Source organism: Astatotilapia calliptera, chromosome 17 (assembly GCF_900246225.1).
Source record: "Astatotilapia calliptera chromosome 17, fAstCal1.2, whole genome shotgun sequence".
NCBI lineage: Eukaryota > Metazoa > Chordata > Actinopteri > Cichliformes > Cichlidae > Astatotilapia > Astatotilapia calliptera.
The window spans coordinates 32,080,275-32,088,252 of record NC_039318.1 but is presented as its reverse complement, the minus strand read 5'-3'; positions in this window follow the sequence as shown (position 1 = coordinate 32,088,252).

Genomic DNA, 7,978 nt, shown 5'->3' with positions numbered 1-7,978 from the left:
CATGCTACGGGCTTGTAGATCGATAACGGACTCTTTTATTTTTTTATTTTCAATGTTTAGCTGGGTCACGTTATCGGTGAGAGATTTGACCGACTCCCGTAGCGTGGCATTTTCAGCGGCAAGCGATTCCACCTGCTGCTGGCTGAATTCCAGGGATTCTCTCAGAGATTTAAATTCCCGGTGTAAAATCTCCACCAGGGACAGCCTCGCATCGAAACTGGACAATCGCTTGTCGATTGACTCCAGGATGTCTGCGATGTCTTTGCCGGCAGGCGATGTTGTACCGGGGGAGTCTGCCGGGCGACATCTCTTCGATGACGGCGTCTCAATTTTGGCCGGGGAAGATGCACTCTGGGCCTTCTTCATTACTAAATCTTGAAAACAGCGGTCGATGTAATCTTGGAGAGCGTCTAAACTCTCCCCGTTGTCCTCCAGGGTGTTAGAGATGATAAAACAGATGTTGTTAGTTATGACAATTGATTAGTATATTTGGTAATACTGAAGCTTGAAAAACCTTTGTTAAACTCTATGCTACCATTTGCTTTTTTTCCGCCAAAATCTCCGGCGTCTGACGTCACCTACAACATGGGTCGCTTACCTTGTCCGTCACTTCCGTCACTTACCTTTCCAAAGGAGGATCCTGGAGAGACAAATCTCCTATATCTAAAAACTCTCTCTGCCTCTTTCACACTCGCTCGCTCTGTCTAGCTGGCATTACCATCACTCTCAAAACTTTCCCCTCTTCCCAAAAAACCAAATCCCACATGTTGACTTTTTTTTAAATTGGTCGACATGGTACATTTTTCCATCGATAGGAAAGCGGTGACTTTTTTTTCTTTCTTTACTGTTTTCACGCTTTCCTTAGAAAATGCTTAAAAAACACACACACACACACACACACACACACACACACACACACAAAACATGACACAGTATTTAGAAAAAAAGCATGGCTTATATATATTATCATAACTCTGGATCTACTGGCCTGTAATTCAAATTTAAAAACTTTGCAATATTTTCAGTTTTAGCATTTATATTCACTGTTGACTGTAACTACGCTCAAAGTGTTAATGCTATCTTATTTTAATAAACAACACTGTCATATGCAAAACTAGGGTGGCAAGGGATCATTTTAGGGTGGCACTTGCCACCCCATGCCACCCTTCTAGATCCGCCCCTGCATAGAAATTAATCTATTCTGACAATAACACAGTTTGACAGACCTAAAACTCTGTCATTGTTTGGGGCTGCATTTCAGCCTGTAGGGTTGGGGATCTTGTCAAAATTGACAGAATTATGAACTCATCAGCATCTTATTTTGAGCCACAACACAATGCAATGTCATCTGGGAAATCTGATTGACAACAGCTTCATTTTTCAGCATGGCAGTGATCCCAAGCACACTGCCAATGCAGAAAGCACATACCTGGGGCCCGTTCTTCGTACCTCGCTAAGTAGGTTAGCCGGATTAGATTGTTGACGATTTCGCGTGATCCTGGATCAGTCGGTTCCCCGAAGCTCATCCGGGACTTGCTGTCATAGCAACAGAGCCGTAAGCGTAAACCTGCTCGGGAGCAGGTTTACTTTATGTAAACAGGATTAGATCGCGGCCACGCAGGTATGCCCGCGTCATTCATACGAAAGCAACAGCGATATTCCACCACTGTTTCACCATAAATAAATAACATCAATGTAACTAAAGACAATGCAGCACCTGATCCATTTATTGATTTCATACAGGTCATTTCCTAAAAAAGGGAAATGTACTATTAACATTCTATTACATGTATGTGATTATTACAGATTTAATTCATATTTCAGAGTAGCAATTGTAAATTACTTCGTGTAATCAAGATGAGAGACCACGGCTATAAAAGCGAAGGTGGATTTGGGAAGTCTGTCGCAGCCATGTCCTGTCCGTATACGCGAGCCACCCATTGCGGAAGGTGCAAGATTGATAAGGAGAGTCCTCAGAATTCAGCGTATATTGCGGGACAGACAAGATCCTTTAGCTCAGCGCGACAGTGTGCTCATAGAGAGATATCGATTTTCCCGTGAGGGTATTATTTACTTAACCAACTTGTTGACGAGGGGGTGCAGGACCACCACCTGTCTTTTTTTCCTCTGCCCTTTTCTTGGTTGCTGTTATAAACAAACAGATTATTCCAGGGTCTCTTTCCAAGAGACTAAAAGCAATATAAGTGATAAATATTACCATTCTGTAGGATATTCTTATATTTCACTTTTACCTGTTCCCATGTTCTAGTGGGTCCTGTCGTGGCTCTAATGTGAAAGAGGATAAAATATAACATATTATAATATAATGTAATATAATATTGGATAATATAGTGTAATATAATAAATCTACCCTACCGCCTACTGGTGTTGGCCAGAGGGGCCGATGGCGCGATATGGCAGCCTGGCTTCTGTCAGTCTGCCCCAGGGCAGCTGTGGCTACAACTGTAGCTGCCTCCACCAGTGTGTGAATGTGAGAGTGACTGAATAGTGGCATTGTAAAGCGCTTTGGGTGCCTTGAAAAGCGCTATATCAATCCACTCCATTATTATTGTTATTATTAAATTACTTACGAGTTTAATTTGTCAGCAACTTCCTGCCAGCCCTCGCTTCTTGCTTTTGCAGCCTTTGCAGTGTTCCCTTGCGTTCTGATTAAACTCTGAAACTCCTGAAATCCCTCACTCAAGAGTTCTTGCTCTGCTGCCGAAAAATACCGAGCCGAGCGCGCTCCGTCGACATTTTCGCCGACCAATCAGAGGGTTGCCGATCAATGTTTCTACTATCGATGCGTAGCCCCTTTTACGACACCCAGTGATGTCACATTACTGCGTCCAGCTGTACTAATCGTCAACAGCAGGTGTGTTCGGGGAACCGGATTAGCGAGCTCACGGTTAGCGCGATGATTTGATCTTGGATGTGTCATTTGATCTTGGATGTAGTAAGCGACGTACGAAGAACGGGCCCCTGGATAGAGAAACAGAATGAAACACTTTCAGTCATAGATTGGCCTCCCCAAAACCAGGACCTCAACGTTATTGAAGCCGTGTGGGATCATCTTTGACAGAATGGAATAAAAGGCAGCCAAAATCCATAGAAGAATTTTTAATGTTTTTTAAGAAGCCTGGACAACTATTCAGAAATGAGAAGGAAGCTTGTCTAAGAGGGTTCTGGCTGTGTTGAAAAAAAAAAAGGTGGTCCTACCAAATATTGATCTTCAAGCTCTTTTTTTTTTGTCTTATATACAGTATTTCCAAGTATGTTCACACATTTTTCAAAAAAATCCCTGCACTTACTGTCCAAAACACAAATAACAGTGGCTTGAGATTTTTACACAGTACTGTAAATTATTGATTACTCGGAAGAGGAGCACTTTGGTTTACTAAAGTCTCGATGTAAGGCACAAAAAAGTCAGATTGTCACGGTTTGGCATGGCAGACCGTGGGGATGTGGGGAAGGAGGACCCAGGCGCGGTGCTCTGTGTATAAACAGTGCGTTTATTTACATTGAATAAAACAATAACAGTAAATCCCCGTGCTCTCCCGTGTCGTGTCTTCCCAAAAAGTCCGTGCTCCGTGTTCTCCACTCTCATGTGTCCACACACACCCAGTGCCTGCAGCCCTCCGATGTTCCATGCTTCTCCTGAGGGGAAAATAACAGAGGCAGCCGTCAAGACACTTAATTCCAGTAGGCATACACTCACAGACTTAACTAAGCAGAAGACTAACGTGGAGTCTCATGGAATGATCCAGCGTTGGTGGGAGCTCCAAGACTCTCCTAAGTAGCTCCCCCAACGAGCCCTGATCAGCGGCAGGTGTGTAGCTTCGGGTGTGGCCAGTCCCCTAGCAGGGCCACACCCGCCAGGCCTGAATGCGCCTGTAAACCAGTGTACATACACACCTGCACCCATACACACACACACTCACATCTACAAGCATGGAAAAGAGCAGCAGCAACACCAAAAATACATATAATATCACCAGTCCATGACTGCCCAGGCCTGACACAGATAGTGTTTTATACATTTCCTGCTTAAAGAGCAGTTTTCCTTATACTGAATCACTAGAAGCACCAAAGTGGCTCAGCTGATTAGTATGTCACAGGAAAAACAGAGAAGAGGGTTTTCAACATGTGTTCATTCACATAGGTTATGAACAGTTTGACTTCTTCATTTGCATAGCTCACCAGCCTTTGTTAATAATGACAGTAGATGGAGAGCTTTAAGTTTGACTGTAGGCTCCCGCTGCTCTGCATTACTGTTTCTTTATGTATACTCAGCAAAAGTTGGAAAAATCCTTGTCACATTTTACATCCCCTAATTCTTAGATTTACACAACTCACTTTGTGGCTGATTTACATTAAGTTGCCTTTATTACCCTAAACGCTGCATGTGTGCAATGAGCTGAAAAAGGCAAGAGGGAGGAAATGATGCCTGTGAGGTTCTGCTACGTGCCACACACTGCAGAAGGCTGCATTAAGTTGAACTTGGGGCAAGTACTTTGCTAAACCAGACTGTAGTAGGCAAGCTAACAAATTCTCTCTGAATGTGCAAACCACAACTTAACTCTGAAAGCCCAAAATACTACCATCATAACTAGGGTGTTTAGCTCTGGGAGCAACACGGGTATCGCTGGAAGTTTTCCCAGGCTACAGTATCATGCCGACATTCTGAGCATTTGTAGTGAGCAGAGCTCCAGTATTCCTGGCCTTTCTTGTCACATTGTTGAAGCTCATATATTTTCTAGCAAACAGAAAAGTTCACAGAGGGCACAGGCTGACAGCACTAATTGGTGGATACCAGTTTGTTTGTTCTGGAAACGTCCCTGACAATAGCAGTGTGCTCAAAAGTAGAGGGGGGGGGGGGGGGGGGGGGGGAATGGAAAGTAGTAGAGAGTAGTAGGAGTGGTGGACGTGGGCTGAGACAAAAGCATGTGTCACAGTCTTTTCTGTCTGTTGAATGCGATAAGCATGTTTAGGTGGAAGACCTCAGAGGCAGTGGAATTGAGCCTTGATATAAAGAACACAGCTGTTTTCCTTCGCCGTTACATGTTGTGTTGTTTTACATTTGAATAAAAGATGCTGAAGATTAGTCTAGACATGTGATGGACTGATGCTTATATAGCTTTTTTACTCAAGCTGAGCACGTAAAGTGCTTTTGACAATAAGTCTCATTCACGCAATCACACACACATTTATACAATTCTTTTATCTGTGTCTAAGTGCTTTCTAACATTCACACACTCACACTCCAATGGATACATTGGGGCAACTCAGGGTTCAGTATCTTGCCCAAAGATCCTTTGGCAAGCACACTTGAGAACTCAGGGATCGAGCCAGTGACCTTCTGATTGGTACATGATACTGCTCCACCACCTAAACCACAGCCACCTCTTTTTTTGAAATGCAATGAAGCTTGTGCGTCATTCTGCCTTTCAGACTCTCATTCGTGCACCCTGCCTCCTCCCCATCTCTGTCTCACTCTGGTCACTCGAAGCATCATCCAAGCCTCCATCTTCTTCGCCAAACAGCTTAAATTAATTCTGTGTCTCAATAAATCATATTCAGTTCTTCAAATTGATCTCTCCTTATTGAAGTGCATATATGTGCTTAATCATTGGGAGGTATTTAACATTCTTCATTTAGCAAATTGAATAGTTTTGTTTCTGACTTCATGGTAATCTTGGCTAACCTGCTGCCTTCTCTAGGCTTATATAATATATTTAAGAGTAATGGCAGGGTTTTCATTTTTAGCAAGAAAACTGATCTCACCAAGTGTTGAAGTTCTCCTTTGAATCTGTGTGTGTAGTATTCTTTGTCCGTGCCTGCAGTGCTATGCCATCTCACTCACTTCTGGTTTTAGATTTTCTATTTGCTTTAGTGCCGGCCGCTGCCCTGGGGTTGAGGGAGAGGAAATAACTCAGTGCACTCAGGCAGAGTTCAGCAGAACAAAAACCATTTGGGTTAAAGTGACACGGTGAAATTCTGTTGGCTCTGCAGCATTACACCACCACCTAACTACAAAGCTTGCAGCTCGCAGGTTGAAGCCAGCCCCTTTTTTTCTGAAAAGAAACCAAATGAGGAAGAGAGGAAAGAGAGGGAGGGAAGAATTTCCTTAAAAGCTTTGAATCCATTTTTTTCCCTATCCCTTGGCAATGCAGTTCATAGATGGTTCATTGCTAGAAGATCTGAATAATGGGTTTGGACAGCATCTTTTGAGAAAGCACTGGAAGCCATGAGCCCACCAAACTCAATTACCAAATGTTCTGAGGATGTTTTGCATCAGTAATAATAGCATACAGCATGTTTTTCTTTTGTTTTTTAAGCATTCTTCTCTTTCATTCTATGTCTAATATGTGGGTGTGCCCATTTCTAAAAATCTACTTTGATAATATAAACAAGCTCATTGTGCACGTGCAAAGTAAATTGCTTGATCTGATGGTAGCAATAAAATATGTTCATTTCATTTACAGTCGCCTGCCACCTGTTTGATTTGTTCCCTAAGCAGAGGCCAACTCACAAAATAATTCTTGCACCATAGAGAATTCGTCTGATGTTATTCTTTTGTATTTGTATGTGTAGACATGTGCAGGTCCTTTAATGTCATGTCATTTTTGTCTGCAAGCGATATATCTTGCTGTTGTGAACTTCATTCCCCATTGTGAATCATTCTCATTAGGGAACAGCGGTGGTAGATTGATCAGATGAGCCTGAGGACAGTCTGTTTTCTATTCATGAGTAGCATTGAATACAAATGAAATTGTACTGCAAAAATGTACTGTGCTATGGAAAGTTTGATCCACCCTTTGTTTCTTTATATTTTGTCAGGAAACATAAGTGCAGCGATTAATTGAAAGACGTGCAAACATACGTACATATAAGGCACAGAGTTTGTAGAATTCTAAAATATTTGAAAGTCAATATTTGATTGAACTCTCTTAGGTAAGCTTTTTGAAGGACATTCAAAGCTCTCCTTTAGATGCTGGTAGAGCAGGCCGATATGACCAAAAATATTTATCACGATATACATTTGAAAATTTGCGATAACGATATAACTGACGATATAGATGACAAAATACTTTACAACTCTGCAACTTTATTAGTGCAAAAAAAAAAACATCAATGTATTTTCACTTAAACAAGCAGCTTTTTTTATGTGCATCAAAGTTATATAAAAATGTAACAGTGCAAATGCAAATCCTTGCTGACAGTTTAACCAAAAGGCATTTCCAGTGGAAATTGGCCGACATATTCTCAGTATAACCAAGTATAACATCCACAAAACTTAAAAAGAGGTTATACACACACAATACGGTAATATTATGTTGTAGCACAGTACGTATCACTCCGCAAGGCTCCTGCCTACGATAGCCGTAATGCTCCGACAATCCATCAAGCTGTGCGGGTTCGTGGCTTAACAAAGTCGTACTAAAACATTTGACAGATTTTCGAGCGCCATGTACCACATAAAACTGTTTCGAGGTCAGTAAACACAACCAGAATTCATACATAAGGCACACGGGATTATAGGCACACTGTCGATTTTCAGAAAAATCAAAGGATTGATTTTAAGTGTGCAATGTTTTCCAAAAAACACGGTAATAACGACAGACCGCTAACATGCTCTACCAAAAATAGCGCTTTGTTGTGTATCTGACGGACGAGAGCTAAACCAGTTCCACATCACTGAAGTTGCAGCATTTTTACAAACCAATTCTGGTTTATCTGTTTCATTCGACGATCTGCTTTCGCCGCCATGCTTTTTCCGCCATGTGCGTATGAAAACAAAGGCACTGCGTATGCGCATTTTACCCATATTCTATCGCGATATTTCATTTTTCTATCGTTGCCAAACATTATACCGGTATTACCGTGAACGGTATGATATGGCCCAGCCCTAGATGCTGGCTTCCTTTTGTTCTGTTCTCTGTCAAGGTGATCCCACACTGCTTCAGTAATGTTGAGG